Source organism: Schistocerca piceifrons, chromosome 1, assembly GCF_021461385.2.
Source record: "Schistocerca piceifrons isolate TAMUIC-IGC-003096 chromosome 1, iqSchPice1.1, whole genome shotgun sequence".
NCBI classification, from domain to species: Eukaryota; Metazoa; Arthropoda; class Insecta; order Orthoptera; family Acrididae; genus Schistocerca; species Schistocerca piceifrons.
In genome coordinates, this window is record NC_060138.1 from 104,263,806 (window position 1) to 104,286,285 (window position 22,480).

The window sequence follows — 22,480 nt, forward strand, 5'->3', positions numbered from 1 at the left end:
TACAGATCTCACGAATATTACAATTTATCCTCTCTATATAAGTATCACTCACAGACCTTCTGTAGATTATTCTGCTGACTACAATTCTTGAAGACTTGTATAAGTTTCTAGCTGATCGGATTAAGTTTCTAGGTTCACTGACAATTTCTTCCTTGGTGGTGCTGCGTAGTGAATTTGTTCCTACATGAATGTAAACACCTTTGTAGAGTCTTGTGGCTTCACCTGAAGATCTCAGATTTGAATTTTGAATCTTGATTAAATGCTTATTTAATTGATGGATCCTGATACAAGGGCAAACGTCGAGTCTCGATTTTGGCACATCAACACTTTTTAGTAGTGAGTCACCTATTATGAGAAAGTCTTCTTGATTTTCCTTTTCAGTACTCCGATGACTAATTGGTTTTTTTCTGTATGTGTTGTTGTTCCAGTGATATTTGTTTCTTGAATTTGTGTTTTCACTTTGCACTACTTCACAAACAGTGGATATTAAAGGTTCAGAAAAATGAGTATCGTCACTTCGCGAGTTTTCACTGTCAAGATTGCTTAGAACACCTTTCCTGCTTTTGATAGAAGACTTTACAGTTTCAGTATGACCATCACAAACCGTGGCACTTAATGATTCAGTATACTGGATATCCTTCCCCATGAACCATGGACCTTGCCGTTGGTGGGGAAGCTTGCGTGCTTCAACGATACAGATAGCCGTACCGTAGGTACAACCTCAACAGAGGGGTACCTGTTGAGAGGACAGACAAACGTGTGATTCCTGAAGAAGGGCAGCAGCCTTTTCAGTAGTTGCAGGGGCAACAGTCTGGATGATTGACTGACCTGGCCTTGCAACATTAACCAAAACGGCCTTGCTGTGCTGGTACTGCGAACTGCTGAAAGCAAGGGGAAACTACAGCCGTAATTTCTCCCGAGGGCATGCAGCTTTACTGTGTGGATAAATGATGATGGCGTCCTCTTGGGTAAAATATTTCGGAGGTAAAATAGTCCCCCATTCAGATCTCCGGGCAGGGACTACTCAAGAGGACGTCGTTATCAGGAAAAAGAAAACTGGCGTTCTACGGATCGGACCGTGGAATATCAGATCCCCTAACTGGGCAGGTAGATTAGAAAATTTAAAAAGGGAAATGGATAGGTTAAAGTTAGATATAGTGGGAATTAGTGAAGTTCGGTGGCAGGAGGAACAAGACTTTTGGTCAGGTGAATACAGGGTTATAATCACAAAATCAATTAGGGGAATGCAGGAGTAGGTTTAATAACGAATAAAAAAAATAGGTTTGCGGGTAAGCTACTACAAACAGCGTAGTGAACGCATTATTGTGGCCAAGATAGACATGAAGCCCACACCTGCTACAGTAGTACAAGTTTATATGCCAACTAGCTCTGCAGATGATGAAGAAATTGAAGAAATGTATGATGAGATAAAAGAAATTATTTAGGTAGTGAAGGGAGACGAAAATTTAATAGTCATGGGTGACTGGAATTCGAGAGTAGGAAAAAGGAGAGAAGGAAACATAGTAGGTGAATATGGATTGGGAGAGAGAAATGAAAGAGGAAGCCGTCTGGTAGAGTTTTGCACAGAGCATAACTTAATCTTAGCTAACACTTGGTTCAAGAATCATGAAAGAAGGTTGTATACATGGAAGAATCCTGGGGATACTAGAAGGTATCAGATAGATTATATATTGGTAAGACAGAGATTTAGGAACCAGGTTTTAAATTATAAGACATTTCCAAGGGGGCAGATGGGGACTCTGACCACAATCTATTGGTTACGAACTGTAGATTAAAACTGAAGAAACTGCAAAAAGGTGGGAATTTAAGGAGATGGGACCTGGATAAACTGAAAGAACCAGAGGTCGTACAGATTTTCAGGGAGAGCATAAGGAACAATTGACAGTAATGGGCGAAAGAAGTGCAGTAGAAGAAGAATGGGTAGCTCTGTGGGATGAAGTAGTGAAGGCAGCAGAGGGTCAAGTAGGTAAAAAGATGAGGGCTAGTAGAACTGCTTGAGTAACAGGAGAAATATTGAACTTAATTGATGAAAGGAGAAAATATAAAAATGCAGTAAATGAAGCAGGCAAAAAGGAATACAGACGTCTCAAAAATGAGATCGACAGGAAGTGCAAAATGGCTAAGCAGGGACAAATGTAAGGATGTAGAGGCTTACCTCACTAGGGGTAAGATAGATACTGCCTACAGGAAAATTAAAGAGACCTTTGGAGAAAAGAGAACCACTTGTATGAATATCAAGAGCTCAGATGGAAATCCAGTTCTAAGCAAAGAAGGGAAAGCAGAAAGGTGGAAGGAGTATATAGAGGGTCTATACAAGGGTGATGTACTTGAGGACAATATTATGGAAATGGAAGAGGATGTAGATGAAGATGAAATGGGAGATATGATACTGCGTGAAGAGTTTGACAGAGCACTGAAAGACCTGAGTCGAAACAAGGCCCCGGGAGTAGACAACATCCCATTAGAACTACTGACGGCCTTGGGAGAGCCAGTCCTGACAAAACTCTGCCATCTGGTGAGCAAGATGTATGAGACAGGTGAAATACCCTCAGACTTCAAGAAGAATATAATAATTCCAATCCCAAAGAAAGCAGGTGTTGACAGATGTGAAAATTTATATCAGTTTAATAAGTCACAGCTGCAAAATACTAACGCGAATTCTTTATAGACGAATGGAAAAACTGGTAGAAGCCGACCTCGGGGAAGATCAGTTTGGATTCCGTATAAATGTTGGAACACGTGAGGCAGTACTGACCTTACGACTTATCTTAGAAGAAAGATTAAGGAAAGGAAAACCTACGTTTCTAGCATTTGTAGACTTAGAGAAAGCTTTTGACAATGTTGATTGGAATACTCTCTTTCAAATTCTAAAGGTAGCAGGGGTAAAATACAGGGAGCGAAAGGCTATTTACAATTTGTACAGAAACCAGATGGCAGTTATAAGAGTCGAGGGGCATGAAAGGGAAGCAGTGGTTGGAAAGGGAGTGAGACAGGGTTGTAGCCTCTCCCTGATGTTATTCAATCTGTATATTGAGCAAGCAGTAAAGGAAATAAAAGAAAAATACGGAGTAGGTATTAAAATCCATGGAAAAGAAATAAAAACTTTGAGGTTCACCGATGACATTGTAATTCTTTCAGAGACAGCAAAGGACTTGGAAGAGCAGTTGAACGGAATGGACAGTGTCTTGAAAGGAGGATATAAGATGAACATCAACAAAAGCAAAATGAGGATAATGGAATGTGGTCGAATTAAGTCGGGTGATGCTGAGGGAATTAGATTAGGAAATGAGACACTTACAGTAGTAAAGGAGTTTTGCTATTTGGGGAGCAAAATAACTGATGATGGTTGAAGTAGAGAAGATATAAAATGTAGACTGGCAATGGCAAGGAAAGCGTTTCTGAAGAAGAGAAATTTGTTAACATCGAGTATAGAGTTAAGTGTCAGGAAGTCGTTTCTGAAAGTATTTGTTTGGAGTGTAGCCATGTACGGAAGTGAAACATGGACAATTAATAGTTTGGATAAGAAGAGAATAGAAGCTTTCGAAATGTGGTGCTACAGAAGAATGCTGAAGATTAGATGGGTGGATCACATAACTAATGATGAAGTATTGAATAGAATTGGGAAGAAGAGGAGTATGTGGCATAACTTGACAAAAAGAAGGGACCAGTCAGTAGGACATGTTCTGAGGCATCAAGGGATCACAAATTTAGCATTGGAGGGCAGCGTGGAGGGTAAAAATCGTAGAGGGAGACCAAGAGATCAATACACTAAGCAGATTCAGAAGGATGTGGGTTGCAGTAAGTACTGGGAGATGAAGAAGCTTGCACAGGATAGGGTAGCATAGAGAGCTGCATCAAACCAGTCTCAGGACTGAATACCACAACAACACAACAACAACATACTGGATATCATCACTTTGCAAGTTTTCACCGTTAAGTTTGCTTATCACACTGTTTCTGCATTGGGAGGAGGTTTCACTTTCATCTTCTACACATATAGTGCAGCTAGAAGATTCCATCAACTGGGTGTAGTCTATTTGCGAGATTTCTCTGTAACGTTTGTTTATGGATCTGTTACCGCTTTTGAGATGGTGTTTTTCATATTCGCATTTTTCACAATTACTTTTTTCATGTCTCATAAGCTCACTATCTACATGTTTCAGTAATGCTATTTCTGATTTCAGATTTTCAATTTCAGTTTTGAGAGATTTAATAATTCGTTCTTTTGTATTAACTGTTGTTACTAACGTTACGTTTTCCGTATGTAAACACTCGAAACATGACCATTGAAAATCGTCGCTGATGAATTTTAAACACGTTTTCGCACACTGTTCGTGTAGCCAGAAGTTGCACACCACACACCTGATTCCTTTAATAACACGTTTTTGACATTTTTTACATGCAGAAGTATTTAACTTATTACTTTTAATGAGCACTGTGTCACTGCACTTGTCTACTGCCACCACCTTACCTCCTATCTTCATAGGACTGGGAAAAAGTGGTATGAATCATACCTACAACACAGAACACAGATTGAAGGACTGGTGTCAGATTACTCTAACCACAAAATAAATTTAGTATCAGAAAGGGGGGGAAAAATAAGGGGAAAAAAAGATGGGAATAGGAGTGCCGCGAGGCAGTATTCTAGGTCCCTTGTCTTTATAAATGACTTTCACACCTCAGATGGAGCAGCAAAGGCCATACTATTCGAAGATGACACTAGGGTGATAATAGGCGCACGAAAGCAAATGCTGCAAACTACTACTGATCAAGTAATAAAGAATGTCCACACTTGGCTCAATGCAAACTGGTTGACATTAAATGCAAATAAAAAAAATTATATGCAGTTTGGAAAAATATGCCAAAATGTAAATCTTGATATGTTGTTGGGTGACAAGGCCATGGACAGAGTGGCATCAACAAAATTGCTGGGGATTCATGTGGATGAAAATCTTAATTTTAATGACCATGTAATGAAAATTGTGCAGAAACTTAACTCAGCCTCTTTTGCTCTTAGAATTATTGCAAATGTTTGTACTGCAGAGGGCACCTGGATAGCACATTTTGGCTATTTTCAGTCTCTTGCAACATACAGAATAATGTTTAGGGTTTCCACCACTTGCCATATAAAACAAATCTTTCTGTTACAGGAGAGGGCTATCCGAATAATAACACACAGTTATCCACAGACACAATGCAAACCCTTATTCAACAAGCTTAAATTTCTAACAATACCTTCCTTATATATATACAAATGTGTTTTACAATAGAGGGAAACATTTCACGTGGGAAAAATATATCTAAAAACAAAGATGATGTGACTTACCAAACGAAAGTGCTGGCAGGCTGATAGACACACAAACAAACACAAACATACACACAAAATTCAAGCTTTCACAACCAACGGTTGCTTTGTCAGGAAAGAGGGAAGGAGAGGGAAAGACGAAAGGATGTGGGTTTTAAGGGAGAGGGTAAGGAGTCATTCCAATCCCGGGAGCAGAAAGACTTACCTTAAGGGGAAAAAAGGACAGGTATACACTCGCACACACACACACATATCCATCTGCACATACACAGCGGATGGATGTGCAGACGGATATGTGTGTGTGTGCAAGTGTATACCTGTCCTTTTTTCCCCTTAAGGTAAGTCTTTCCACTCCCGGGATTGGAATGACTCCTTACCCTCTCCCTTAAAACCCACATCCTTTCGTCTTTCCCTCTGCTTCCCTCCTTCCTGATGAAGCAACCGTTGGTTGCGAAAGCTTGAATTTTGTATGTATGTTTGTGTTTGTTTGTGCGTCTATCAACCTGCCAGCGCTTACAAATGTGTTTTGTATGTTAGGGCCCACCTTGCAAATTTTCAGATAAATGCTGACTTTCATAACTACAATACTCAAAATAGCACAGCACTTCATATTCAATGAACAAAAAGAACACACACACACACACACACATGAGCCGTATTTGTACAAAACTCTACAACATACTGTCAGCCAACATCAGAAAGTTAGAAGAGGAAAACAGATTTAAAGAAGAATTTAAAGAATTTCTACTTGAACAATATGTTTACTTGGTAAATGACTATTTAGGCCAATAAATAACTCTGATAATTTTTATATTAAGGCAAAACTGAAAACACTGCCTTTTATCCCCTAAAGTTTCTGTTGATTTTTTAAATCTGGTGGACAGCTGTTGAATGTGGTAAAATCTTTACTAAATTACTGTAGTGAATGTAAGGGCTGGGCAACAGACTAAGCAGTTACAATACTGTTAGTATACATGTATAAAAAGTTGTATTACTGTGTCTTGTACGACCAAGTATTATTCTTTGTACATTTTTTTGCACAGTTTTGTATGTATTGTTCTTTGTACCACTTAATGTAAAATTTTGTATGCTCCTTTTGCACAAATTGTTTCCCATATATTTACATGTGCTTTTGGACAACATCCAAACAACATTTATTGTCTATAGGTTGATAAATAAATAAATAAATATGATTGAAAACCAGAGCAAAAGGATATCATTGATGACACCAGCTGATGACATTGCTATTATCAGTGAAAATGAAGAAGAATTACAGGACCTATCAAAACGAATGAATATTCTAATGAGTGCAAAATATGGATTGAGATTAAACTGAAAAAAGACAAAAGTAATTAGGAGCAGTAGAAATAAGATTAATGATAAACTTAATATCACAATTTGTGACCAAATAGTAGAAAAAAGAGGATTCTGCTACCTAGGAAGCAAAATTATGCATGACACATGAAGCAAAAGGGAGGAAAAAAATGGACTATCCCTACCTTAAGAAACCTGCTAGCATCAAGCATCGACCTTTATTTGGGATAGAAATTTCCGAATATATATGTTTGTAGTAGTGCACTGTATGGAAGTCAATCACAGACTGTCAGAAAATCAGAAAAAAAGAAAATCAAAGTGTTTGAGATGGGGTGCTTTGGAAAGGTGTTGAAAATTAGGTGAACTAATAAGATAAGAAATGAAGTTCTTCACAGAAACAGCAGGACGAGGAGCATATGGAGAACACTGATAATATGAAGGGACAGGATGATGGGACCCTTGTTAAGACATTGAGGACGCTGTTACTTGAGGAGATGTAGAGAGTACTAGCTGTAGCAGAAGACATAGACTGGAATGTATCCTACAAATCGAACTGATGAATCCTGAACCCCACTCAGAAAAGAATGGACACTGTTCACAGGAAAGGGACACACACACACACACACACACACACACACACACACACACACACACACACTGATGAGCACTTGAAATAACAGACAGATGTAAAGGATGACATAGGAAAGAATTATGGGGAGTACAGGACAAATTGTAGAGTACTTTGATAACAATGCAGTAGAAGTAGATGGAGAACCAGCATTAGACTCATTGTATACTGTTGTGGCAAAATATGAGTTGAAGATAGAAGTCAAGTGAGTACAGTTCAGGAAAGCTGCTGTTGATGAGGAAGATCTTAATGGATTGGTTTGTAAAATAGCTGTTGAACTGTGATGCACATGAAGCCTCTCCACTAGCCATGAACATAACATTTCAAGGGCAAACAACTGGTAAAAAACATTACTCACACAGAATGATGTAATTTAAAAGTAATAGAAAAACCACAAGAATGTAAACAGGGCCCATGTCCACTATCAGTTCACTATAGCATTGGTAGCACTGCTGAGACAACTATCAATCAGTGTAGATGTCAAGCAGCCTTCACTGTCTTACATGTCAAGCATAGTAACTGTTGTAGTATGTCTTATAGTATTCTTTATGTGCATTCGGTGTATGCTACAAGTATATGATTTTAAAAGGGATATGACTCAACAAGTTTATTTAAAAAAAACTTTGAAACATGAACAAATCAAGAACGACCATAACTGGTTGTGGTTAGTCAATTACAAACCTGTGACTGTGGTTCCTCACTACGATCATCAACCCAAGATGATGGTTCAGGCATGACTCTGTTAGCTGCCCAAAAGGTGAAGGACACTCATAAAGTCATCAATATTATGCTAAGCAGCATGCTCCATAACTGCGTGGTGCGGGTGGTACTCAAACACAGTTTGGTAGTGGCCATCCAACTTCCAACATGAAACATCGACCAGCGATTGTGGTAAATTAGGTAGATGACATGGGGTGATTTTACAGTTGGCACTATCTCTGATGGTGTAGGAAGTGCCAGTGGCAGGGCAGAAATAGGAAGTACTGGTTGATCTTCAGCACAAGTCTCTCACAAAGATATTACTAATAGAAATTTGCTTTATTTGGTTATAATTTTCAAAGTTATTTTTTGTGTATCTACTTAATACTTCCAATAGTTGTTTTTTAATTTTGTTATTTATTTATATTGTATCACATATCACTTACATTTATTTATATTTTATCACATATCACTTACATTGTATTTATTAGACATTATGCATTACTTTTCATTAAAACATCAGCACTGACAGAAAAGTCACCTAATTTCAGCATTAAATTGTCTATATCAGCAGATTTTCTCACAATAAGTGCAGTATGCTTCCCTTTTCTACAGTCCACTTATCCAGGAAGCTTAGGTGTTTGCAACAGCCACACCATTTTGTCACCCAAAGCCCCACAGCCAGTCCTGCCAATTGTCAATGTGGAAGATGCTAACACTGCTGGGTAGGACAGTAGTGGCTGCTCAGTCAAATTGTTGAATATGAGTACTACAGCCTGTAACTGCCTCTGGCCATAAATATAGCCACTGACCTGCCCAAAGAAGATGTTGGAGTCCATCCACTTGGGTGCTATAGGTTTGAAGAAATGAGCTATTGTACAACAGCCCTCAAACCTGAGACCTCAGTCAGCTGAGCCACAGCTACAGATGGTATCACTGTAGATGCGGCCATCTTCAGTATCATCATTATCATTCACAGCCCTACCATTTCCATCTCCATGCGGGAAGCAATGATTTGCTTCACATACTGCCTACTTGATATTTTGTTAGGCTCATCATCCTGACAACCCTCTCCTGATGTACTTCAAATCTATAACAAACAGTGACAAAAGTTGTATTATGAGGATTATTCTGGGCAAGTTTTGATAGTCATTGACTATTGTGCTGGTTTAACTGGTGTGCAGAAACATGACTCCAGTGGGCACATTGTTCCTACCCAGCCGTTACCAGAACTGCAGGCCATCCTCTATTGATGGAAGAGTGTTGCTGGAATTTGCAATCTGTCTGCCTGTACCTTTACTAACAGTTAAAGTTTTTTTGAGAGAGAAAGTTACCACACCAGATGTAGTGTACTGATTTTTGGATTAGATTGGGCAATTGTGCATGGATAATTGTAGTTTCAGTGAGGAAATAAATAATTTTAGGATGATCAATAGAGTAGAAACAACATTGCCATCTAATGCTATCACAGCACTGAACTTTTTTACGTTTGCTTTGGTCACATCAATTGGGGAGAAATCCAGGAAGGAATTGGAGCTTTTCTTGAGAATGTGAGGGAAACAGCAAGCTTTGTTAAGTGGTTGGAGGCCCAGCTGCTGAGTCTAGCAAAATTAAAATTGTTGGACACTGAGCGTGTATTTATAATATGTCGTAAGAAGCTAAATCACACGGAAACTTCCACAGATCAGATAATGATACAAGAAGCTGAACAGTGTGCTCTGGACTCACGTCTGTGCGGATTATCAGCTGAGATGTTGAGGGAAGTGCAAACAGATTTTTCAAATCTCTTGCAGGCAGCTTAAAAGACAACAAGCTGAAATCTCCCATCTGCTCTTATTGAACCTCTGCTAATAATTAATTTTTTCCTTGAATTATTTCTCAATTTTCCTACATTTTCTAAGTAACACACATGTGGTAGTTGCTCAAATATTTCAAAACCTTAACAAAGCCTTTCTATGCTTGGGTTTGTTATTCAAGGCATTACTTTCAATGTAGAAATTCCAGTGATGCAGCTAGTTTTACTGGAAGATAAGTTTATCAAAGGATATGAATAACTGAACTTTTTACTGCATATGATTTTGAAATTTTTATGTGAGATAGTATGTATTTATGGACACATTTCAATTCCAAAATGCCACTTTACGAGAATTGTGGTCTAGTGAGTTAAAAGACAGCATGTGGACAACACCAAAGGTCCACTCATGGTAGACAACATGACAGTATGCACATTCCAAATGAACCTGAAAGGGTATGAACCACTAGGCAGTGCTGCAAAACTAATTGGTGAACCAGCAACTATAAAAAACAGAACTGTAGAGGAGAGTGAGAGCATTACAGTGGGGCCTATAGTGATCATTCCTAAAAAATGCACAGATCAATCTGCACCTGACCGGTACTGTGATGATTACAAATTGCTGAACCAACAAACAGTAATTTATGTACAGCCATCAACTAAGATCACAGATACCCTGGACAACCTAGAGCAGTGCAAGTATTCACTACCATGGACGCACGGAATGCATACCACCAACTAGAAGTGGCACTACAGGACAGGCCTAAGTTAGTCTTAATCTTGACAATCTATCAGTATCACCTCATGCCTTTAAGTGTAAAAAACACACCATCTATATTTCAATCACTCTTACATGGTGTGTTTTGAAGATTCAAACCTGGAACAATGTATGTTCTATCTAGATGAGATGACTGTTTTTAGCAGTAATATTGCTGAACTCATAAGATTCCATTGTGTGATACATAAACATAGAACTGCTTGGGGTCACCTTGAGGGTGAAGAAATTGCACTTTGCTCCACAGGAGGTATGTTATTTGAGTCATATCATTAGACAAAGAAGAATAAAACATGATCCACGGCTCATAGAAGCAGTGCGCATTTTCCTGGTTTCTTTTACGGAAGGAGTGTAGCAATCCTTTCTGGGAGTGGAAAATTATTATCTCACTGTATAGTGCTGGAGGAAATTGACACCTTGAATCCTGCAGGGCTGTCCATAAATACATAGCAGCATGATGGGGTGGAGATCTCATCTGAACAGCATGCTGCAAGGCATCCCAGATATGTTCAGTAATGTTCATGTCTGGGGAGTTTTGTGGCCAGTAGAAATGTTTAAACTCAGAAGAGTGTTCCTGGAGACAACCTGTAGCAATTCTGGATGTGTCAGGTGTCACACCGTCCTACTGGAATCTCCCAAGTACATCTGAATGCACAATGGGCATGAATGGATGCATATGATCAGGCAGAATGCTTACATACATGTCACCTGTCAGAATCCTATCTATACATATTAGGGGTTCCATATCACTCGAACTGCACATGCCCCACACCATTACAGAGCCTCCACCAGCTTAAACAGTCCCTTGCTGACATGTAGGGTCCATGGGTTCATGAGGTTGTCTCCGTACCTGTACAGTCCATCCACTCAGTACAATTTGAAATGAGACTCATTCCACCAGGCTACATTTTTCCAATAATAAATAATCTGATGTCAGTGTTGACAAGCCCAGATGAGGCATAAAGCTCAGTATCATGCAGTCATCAAGTGGGCCTTCAGCTCATATCAATGATATTTCATTGAATGGTCCACACACTAACACTTGTTGATGGCCCAGCATTGAAATCAGCAGCAATTCATGGAGGGTTTGCACTTCTGTCATGCTGAACAATTCTCTACAGTCACTGTTGGTCCCTTTCCTGCTGAATCTTTTTCTGGCCATAGATATGTCAGAGATTTGATATTTTATTGGATTCCTGATAGTCAAGATACACTCGTGAAGTGGTCATATTGGAAAATCCCCACTTCATCACTATCTCAGAGATGCTGTGTCTCATCTCTCTTGCATCAACTATAACATCACATTCAAATTCACTTAAATCTTGATAACCTGCCATTGTAGCAGCAGTAACAACTGCACCAGATGCTTGTTTTCTCATATTGGCATTGCCAGCTGCAGTGCTGCATTCTGCCTGTTTACATATCTCTGTATGCCTGTACCAGTTTCTTTGGTGCTTCAGCGTATAACAGTGAATAAATGCACTGAAGTTTTTGTGTTCTTTGGTTATTGTAGCGAGTCAGACCTCAAACCTGAGATACCAGTCAGCTACACTGCAGCTACAAAAGCTACTGCAGACTCTGCCATCAGTGCCATGACTCACAGTTTTACTTTGTCCACACAAGCATGTACTGAGCCCACATTGCACTCCTCATATTACATATGCCATCCCTCTCTAAACCCTCTGCTCTTGTGCTCCACATCCATAACAGAAGTAAAAAGCAATGCCTCTAAAGAATATTTTTGAAAAACATTATAATGCCTAGAAGTTTTAGATACTGCGAGGAAACTGTACAAGAAGGAATATAACCATAATCTCTTTTTTTTATGTGGTCCAAATTATATCTATAAATACTGGGAAAATAAATAAGGTGGTGGCCCCTCATCCCTCACATGAGCGATGGAATCTTACCAAGCTTCTGTGCGTTAGTGATACAGGAAGCTGTACCCTATGTGCAACTACAGTAAAGGTGTATTTGTGGAGAGGGGCGTACTTGGGAGATTCCAGTAGGACGGTGTGACACCTGACACATCCAGAATTGCGTAACTATTTGCCAACAGAAGCATGCAAACACAGTTGGAACAGTGGCTATCACAATGGACTCCTAGTCAAGAAGATGGTTGAAATCTGCATCCAGCCATCTAGATTTAGATCTTTCATGATTTCCCTAAGTTGCTGTAGACAAATTTTGGTACTGTTTCTTTGACAGTGCACAGCCAAATTCCTTTCCAATCCTTGTACCAGTCCAAGCTTGTGCTACTTCTCTAATGAGCCACTAAATGCTAATCTTCCTTCTCTTTATAGCAACATGCAATGGTAGAGTGATGATACACGTAAGTGCATTTTAGAAAGCTTTTCTGCTTGCTTTGTTATTTTCAAATTTTTGTTCATCTGCCATCTGTGAGTGTCTGGAGACTAATTTTGGTGCCACTGACAGCTTTTAAGTATGACCAAATTTTTTTTATTTTATGAGAGATTTTTTGATAAGATCCTGCAATGGTAATCACTCACATATAGCCCATTTGACAGCCAAATGCATTTCATTTAGTATTTCACTAGCTACAGCCCCATTCTGCATTTTATGCCTACTGAACAACAGCTATTGGTGCCTAAGCAGTTTGTTTACAGAGACAATATACCATGAAGGTCAAAGAAAATATACTGTTCCAGAGACCTTTTCATTTCTCAAACATCTATGCTGTATATATGCAGTCTGAAGCAACGAATTAAAATTTGTGCCTAGATTGAGATTCAAACCGGGGTACCCCACTCACTAGGCAGATGCGCTATACCACCCTGGCACAGCTACTTTTCACAACTGCAAAGACTACTCTAGCATGCCTCAATCCTCAATCCAAATTCCCATTCACACCTCAGCTCACTTGGTATTCCCCTAATTTTCATTTGTCATTTCAGTCTGCATATATACATCATAGACAATTGACACTTGAAAAGGTCTCTGGAATGCTATAGTTTCACTCGAGTGAAAGCACCTATGTCTGAGTTTCAGAAAGGATCCCCTGTTTTTGTTTCATGCTGAAGTGCTATTCCAGTACAATTGCAGGGTTCTGCGATGCTGTTCAAATTTAGGGGGAAAACTGAGTGGTTGGGACATGAATGATAATTTGGACTGAGGAGAGGTGTGTGCTGGGTAGTCTGTGCATTTGTGCACAGCCACTGTGCCAAAATGGTATAGTGGTTGGTGCATCTACCTAGTGAGCAGGAGACTTGAATTTCAGTTCTGGTCTTGATACAAATTTTTATTCATTGGTTCAGTCTGTGTATGTACATCATATTATGAAGGTTTGTTCCCATCATAAACTGTTTTACTAGATACATGTGTATCCAGTGCATGATCAACTATTCCATTACACTTGAGCCACAGTTCCTCTACATGCTCCCGTCCAGAAATAAATATCTTTTGAGCTCCTCATTGTGATAAGACACAAATGCCTCTTTATTGAGCTTACTGAAATAAATTACCCTGCCTGTTTTAGCTGCTCTTTAACATTTTGTAGGTCATGTTGTCATGGCCACCACTTACGAAACTAATTTTCTCAATCTATTGCAGGATGATTAAAGTCTTCCCTAATAATGATAGTATGTGTAAGATCTGACATCATCAGGTGACGGAGAACCAGTGAGCTGTACAATTTATTATAAATTTTAATGGTCTTGCTTGTAATGTAATGTAATAACAACAACATGGTAACCAGTTTTGGTTGATTAGCAAACATCCTCAGGTCATGCTTACACTTACTCTGGTACCCTAATAGAATGTTAACCACCACAACATCATTACAATGCATACCTCGTCAATATTCAAAGGCTGGCTAGAGCATGGCTGTCCTTGTGTGCCACCTTTTAGTTTATAAGTGGCAACCCATTGTGGTCATAGGTAAGCCAGTCCACTGAAGTCTACTACTGATACTTTATGTCAAGAGTTACCCTCTGACCAGCATTTGAATATTCATAAGTTAAACTTAGTAACAATGTTGTGGTGGTTAAGACTGAATTTAGATATGAACTACAGTGTAGGTATGGTACATTTTTACAAATTTTAATGTTTTAAGACTTTTAAACAAAATTATCATTTTTAAACATTGTTGGGAGGTTTTTCAGATCACCTGACAGGCAATTTTTCTCTTTGTGGTCATAGATCTAAGAGATGATTGAAATCAACTGAAACTGATTATCCTCCAGTTGTTTTTATAGGATACTGTAGTCAAGGTCATTAATATTTATGAGGCAGTCAAAAAGAAAAATTTTTTTGGGTAACATGCCAAAGTGGATAATATTGTGTTACTCAGATCATAAGACATTATGTGCACCAGTGAAACTTTGTGATGGCAGGAACAAGAAAGGATTCTGACCAATGTTGCAAAGTCAGTGTATTTTTTGAGATAAATTGAAACACAGAATGTTTACTGCTGAAAAAGAGACATTGATCAATTATAAAATAAATAAGTTTAGAAGAAAATCACCCAGAAATCTGTACATTGTTTGGGAAAATGAAATGATCATTTAGCTCTGTAATGAGATGACTTTTCTCTAGGAAGGAGAATTATTAGTAATCACTGCAATATTAGGAGACTATGTAGAAAGGAAAGTCCAATATTGGAAATATAGCAATTGACAACAAAAAGAAGTTCAAAACTCAGTAAAGATTAAAAACGTGAACATGATATGTACATAAAGACCATCATCTTACCCATATTTCCTCGAGTGTCCCCAGCAGCAACTAGAAGATTATGTTCAGATGGATGAACAGCAACAGCTGTTACTCTACCATTTACAATTCTTGGATTACAGCTTGGTGACAATTTGAGATTCTCTACTCTTGATTTGAAGCTGTCAAGAGATCACATTATGACAGTGAATGACACAAGGAAGACCATTTTCCCCTCTTACATATTGAAATATTAGATTTAAATATTTTCAAACCACAAAAAATTCATTTTCATCCAGAGATCATTTCAATCGTAGTCATAGCTTACAATCCTTAATTTACTGTCATGCTTGCTTCACATGTGTGACTCACTTTATGGTAATCAGAACTTGTTTTCTGGACATTTATTATCATGGTTTTTCAGCTGTGTGTCAGATGCTGCAATACTAAATTAGATCATGTATCTGATAGTACAGTACTGTTTGCCATGTAGTGTGTACTAAAATAAAAGTTTGCAAGGCTTCATTGTCAGAAAATAATACCTATAGGTGAAGGAACATACACTGCAACACCAACTAAGACATTTGTACTTACATAATTTTGTAACGGCCAGCTTATGTTCTCATGTATTAATCAAGACAAGAAAGGTTTCTGATGAACATACCTACATATGTACACATAATATATTGAAGAAGCAGTTTATGTGTGTCAGTACTTGATTTACTTCAACAATGATCACATCTTGTGTACAAAGCTGAGAAGTTAACCAAACTATTAAAGAATAAAAATTTATATATAATCTGAAGAAATATTTAGGTTCATGAGTTACATATTTGTAAAGCATAATAAATTCTGATAATTTATATCATATATCTTATAAATTTTGAAGAATGGAGTAAATTCATTGTGCATCAAATCATGTTGAAACTGCTGGCTTTGTACAAAATCCAATAATTAAATATGTAAACTGCATCTCAAATGAAAGTTATAAACCACATACAATTGTCATAAATACTAATATCATATTTTGATTTTTATAATGCTGAAACAAAGTATAAAACCTCACATGCCATGTTCAGAGTAAAGGCAACATTAAAGAGTAATTTTATGAATATCAATCAACTGTCAAGATGCAGATCCTTGAACTGCTGAGAACATAACTGCTAAATTATAAATGTCCATCATTTGATAGTTTAGGATTGAATAACAACCATGTTGAAAGCACAGATTGTTAGTCATCACCCAAAAAAGATGTTAAGTCGCAGACAGCTTCAATGAAAATGAGTGCCAAACTGTTTAAGCCTACAGGCAAAGCCCTTCTTGCAAAGTAGAAAACAAACAAACACACACACACACACACACACACACACACACACACACACACACACACGAGCACTACTCACTCACCACACATGGCCACTGAGTCTGGGTGTTAGCATTCAAATGCGACTGTGTCTGACATGATCAACAATTTGCAGGGTTGGATGGAGGAGGCTGGCATGGGGCAGAGAGAGGGAAAGATAATGAGGTCAGATAAGGGAAGAAGCTGTATTGTCTATGGAAACATGAAGCAAATTATTGGAGACAATATAGGGCTGTTAGGAGTAGTGTTGGTTTGCTGTGTTGGAGGGGAATGGAAGACAAGAGAGGAGTGAAGAGTAGTAGAGAAGGAGAAAACACTAATCAGTGTGCTGGAATGAGAGCACGGAAGGGGATAGGTGGGTGGAGGACAGGTACTAGTGCAGGTTGAGGCCAGGGTGTTACAGGAACGAAGTATATGCTGTAAGGAGAGTATCCACGTGTGCAATACAAAAGAGCTGGTGCTGTTAGAAAGAATCCAGAAGTAATCCAGGTTGCGAAGCACTCATTAAAGCATTGGGCAGCATGTTCAGCAACTGAGTTGCACAGGTGTCTCTTGGCCACAGTTTCACAGTGTCATTCATGTGGTCAGTCTTGTGAGTTGTCATGCACACATAGAAAGTGTTGGAGAGCTTGAAACTTATTTGATAGATTATTTGGCTGCTTTCACAGGTGACCCTACATTTGACTGGATAGGAGATGTTTGTGACAGGAGTGGAGTAGGTGGTAGTGGGAGGATGTATGAGACAGGTCGTGCATCTGAGTCTGTTGGAGGGGCAACTGTCACCCATTCCATAGCAAGAAATCTCTTCCATACAGCCTTGCCTCCCACTTGTCTTGATAAGCTGCCCCTCTACAAATATGCCAAAGATTTCACTTAGGCCTTCACAGACCAAAATTACCCTTCCAACCTTGTCCAGAAACAGATGTTCCATGCCTTGTCCCACCAACCACCTACCACTTACCACATACCCATCATCTGGTCACAAAGGAGCACTCTCCTCGTGGCTCTGTGTCACTCAGGACTGGAGTAACTAATCTCATTCTCCACCAGGGTTTTGACTACCTCTCATCATGCTTTGAAATTGGAAATATCCTCCCCACTATCCTCCCCATCCCTGCAAAACAGGTGTTCCACTGCCCAGCAAACCTACAGAGTACCCATGTCCATCACTACTCTGGCCCTACTCCCAACCCCTCACTTCATGTCTCATATCCTTGCAATAAACCTAGAGGCAAGATCCGTCCTATACATACTCCCACTACCACCTATTCCAGTCTCATTGCAGGCATCTCTGACCCATCAAAAGCAAGGTCACCCATGGAAGCAGTCACATGATCTACCAATTAAGCTCCAACCACTGGGCCACTTTCTACATGGAAAAGACAACTAACAAGCTACCTGTTCCATGAATGGCCACTGCCAAACTACAGCCAGGTGACAACTGGACCATTCAGTTGCTAAACACACTGACCAATATAATGTGCTTCACATTAATCACTGCTTCACAGCCTGCATCATCTGGATCCTTCCTACCAGTATCAGCCTTCCCGAAATTCACAGGTTGGAACTCTCCATACAACAAATCCTTCATTCCCTAACAACCCTAGCCTAAATCTTCAGTAATACCTGTCCTCCACTTACTTACTCCCTTCCATGCTCCCACTCGTCTTCTATCATGCTAACACATCTACTAGTCTTTTCTCCTTCTCTGCTGCTCTCCTTTCCCCACTACCTTTCCCCCTCCTCCCCACCCCACTCCCTTGCTTTCCCCAGCACACCTTCCAACATTGCACCTTGCAGTCCCACAATGTCCCTGTATGTTCCCAGAGAGAGCACAGCATCTTCCCCCACCCCAAACCCCATTTTCCCTCCCACTCCTCACAATGTCCCTCCCCCATACCCCTATTAGCAACCCAGCAGACTGCTGCTAATGTCAGATGCAGTTGCAGCCAGGCCCCAGCACCCACTGAATATGTGTGTGTTTTCTACTTTGGGAGAAGCACTTTGTCCATAGGAGTCAACAGTTTAGCATTGTTTTTCATTGTATCTGCCTGAGGCTCAGTGCCTCCTGACTGTGGTGAGTAATAAGTCACAGGCATGTTAGATGGCAGAAAAGTTTCTGTTAAGTCTATGTAAGAACAAAAAGTGGAATATTCAGTGAACTGAGTACTCACATATATGGGGTCAGAAGTGAGCTGTGGTCAAAAAGTTGCCAAGTGAAAAGGTAGATAGGTTGCCAGAAAGATGAACAGTGAAGGTATTGGACTAATTTCCAGATAATCTGGATTGCAATCAGAAAAACTGAAGGGGACTGAGGCAGAGTTTTGGCTGAGAAACAAAATTTCCTACATACATTCAAATTGAATTGCTACACTGAAAATATCAACAGTCAGAGTAAGTTCCATATTCATACTCTAAATGAGAAAATAAAAAAAGTGAAGGAATTTATAACTGTTACTGATGACCAATGCAAAATAATGTGACAACTTTGCAGCAAAATGTAGTAAACACCCAAAAGTGAATGGAAAAGTTAAAAGAGGGGGCTTGTTCAAAATATTTTCTTCGTGTCAAAAATTTTCCTGAGAATCAGTTTTTGCAGCCAATGGGTTTCATACAACTCTGACAGGCTAACTTACTTCCTGAAATGGCTAATGAGATATAAATTTAATTTGTAAAAAGCTATCTTTAGCGGCTCGGTCTCATTACCATCATGTTGACACCTGCCAATAGCGTCCTGCACTACCCACTATCACAATATGATCCTTCTTTCCAAAACTCATTCACAGGAACCTAACCCTCTATCACTTGCCTATGAGATGCATTTGGCTTGAAGAAGTTTGTGCCCAGGTGTTTGTTTACTAAAAATCCTTGCGACAGCCAGCCCACACCTCTTTTATTACTACTACCCAATAGCAAGACTTTTCTCTTCTTTCTTGCTTTCTCAAAAGCCCTTTGTCTCTCATTGAAAGTATGACAAGTCTTGGGTAAATCTGAGTAGATTGGAGACTGATTCTAATGTAAATGAAATAGCAGGGCAAAAACAGTGTTTGTGCCATTTACAAAACAGTCAGATACTGTTCTCTTTCTGTTGCCACATTGTGCATTGCTGAAAAGTATATTTGCAATTACAAATACATGATGAAATAGTGCGAATATGGTTCCTTCCCTGCTTGCCATTCAAGGGCAATTTTCAAGTATTTTGGATGCACCCTAGGCATTTTATTGAACGTCTTCATTTGCAAATATGCTGATATTGCCTCTAATATTAAAAGAGTAAGCTCACCTGACAAGATCATCACCCTCTAGGATTGGTCCAGACAGTTTCTCTGAAAAATATGATTTTATGACAAGTGAAAAATCACTGTAATCAGCTTCTGAGTCACCACAAGGCAACTTCATTTCAATCGGATCTGAAAAAGGTATTTGAATATCAACAAAATTAGAGGAGAGAGATGAATGGAAAACATTTGTAAAACTTATTTTAGAATAAAAAATAATACTATAAACCAGAAAAATACAGAATGTACAAGCAACTTTAAGTTTTGTTATCTGTGGACGATAAGAGGAAGAATTGAGACAAGATAAGGAGTATCTCTTGTTCACATATGTATTTAAAATATTAATAAATTATTCAGTTATGTATTCCATTGACCATATTCATGATAAAAATTATATTGTGAAACTTGTCAACTGAGTAAAGGGTGCACATACTTCTTAATAATACATATAGTTTTAAGGAAATATGCTATTCATTTACTTATTTAAATTCAAGAATGACTCAACCATGTAAAGTATATTTCAAAGCAAAACAACAACTTATTCTGAACTTTAAAACACAGTTGCTCTTTGTCATACATTTCAATCTGGGGTTAACTTATCAAGCAACCTGCTGGATCAGCATCAGATTCACTAAAGGTTAGCGAGGATAGTATAGAATATTCTTCCTTCTAATATTTCATGTGTGGATACCTGTATCCACTCTCAAATTCATATGGGTTGTTGACTAGAGAATAAATGTCTTCTGAAACTGCAGTTAATAATAACTATTACCTTAACAGATACAAACCTCATGTGTGTTTGTGTGTGTGTGTGTGTGTGTGTGTGTGTGTGTGTGTGTGTCAGTTCTAAACATATTCTTTCATGTAATTTTGTGTAAGTGAGGAGTTAGCAGAAATTTTACATTGTGACATCAATAAGCAAAAAATAATAAAATCTGTTAATCTACTAATTTAGATCCCCTAAATTTTGTAGTTATTCTAATGGCAAGAGGAAGGTAAAATTATCTTCAGACTGAAGGTTGGTTTGAACACTACAGTGCTTTACTAGGTATGGTCCTACTAGAGGTGATATCTCCTTGGATCCTGTGTCCTTTGATCTGGCTTAACCAATCAGTTGTAGTAGGATTTGTAGTTTAACATGGGCTTGAATTACTGTGCAGATTGGCATTTTGAACACCAACAAATCACTGCAAACTTTAAAGAGGTAATAAATAACAGAAAAAATTAGTACTGACTCAGGACTGAACCGCAGACCTACAGATTTGTAATAAGAAACTTGGTAAAAGTAGTTGGGAAAAATGTGTCCTCAGAGTCTTTACAGTGCTTCAATAAAAATCTTCTTAGTGTACACACCATGACATTTTAAATAAAACTCTCAAGCATTCAATAGCTGATGTGTTAGTCACTGACAATGACAGGTGTTTGCCGCCAGCACCACGTGATGAAAACTCAGGGAATAATTATGTAGTATTCTTTGATGTGTTAGTGTCTGTGGTGATTGTAAAAAAGACTAATGAACAATTGAATATAGATTTATATGCACATTCATGTATTGGACTCGCTTGAGACTAGAGACTTTTATTCATTTTAACGTCTTAGCTCTGCATGAGGCAGGACACATGTAATGTACATAAATTATTGGATTGTTATTGTGTTTCATCAGGTCTGATGTTTGAAGACACCAGATGGCTTGCCAGAGTTTACTTACTTATGTGAAAAAGAGTGAATGTTGCTATGTGTTGAGAGATGAAAATGTACTAAGAATGAACTGAAAGTGTTCCACGAGTTCACAAATTATTTCAAGAACAGATAAGTTGCTTAATAAATTCCTGTAATCCACTATAGTCTTTGAAGAAGAAGCTTTTGAGAGAGACTGATGTAGCTAATTACCCAGAAAAGAGAATCGGCTGCACACAGTACATAAATCAACTGCGAGAGACATGTGAGTTCTGCACCCCAGTACGACACTGTCTCGTGTCATCCAAAAAACATTAGCTGTCTCTGCCATCGTCATCAGAAGTTGAAACTAATGACTACCAGGGTTGGCACGGTGTTCCGCTTATATAGATGTAATGGCAGCACCTTCAAGGGAGGGTTGGAGTGATACATGCACAGAAGATAAGTTGGCAGTTTCTAGCAGTTCCACCCCACTGGGAGACTGAGTGACATCACGCGGCTCAAGCAGCTGGCAACATGTTTGCAACTGCAAGCATAAAGCCTCCATCTTTGTTTCTGCTCAGTGTCCAAAGCTTGTGCCCCTGCCCTACTAAATGCATAAAAGACTTTCTTCACAACACACCTGGCATCCAGTGCAATTTGGTCTATCAATTACTCATATGATTTTGAACGCATCCCTGTTGGTTTTTGAACATTTTTGAACAAATTCTAAGTTGATTTCTGAATGAATCATAAGTTGATTTTTGAATGCGTGCATAGTGTACGTGGTGTGTATGCCAGGGGAATCCCCATCGCATCTAGAAATAAACTTTCCTGCAGACAAAAGCGGACGGGTCTACATGGGCTGAGCGGAATAAAGTCGAATGGGTGAATGCCAGTCACTTTTTATGCGGTTGACTGGGTTTTAAATTATCAGCGTTGTTATAATTAGTAGCAAATTCCATAGATTCAGACTACCAG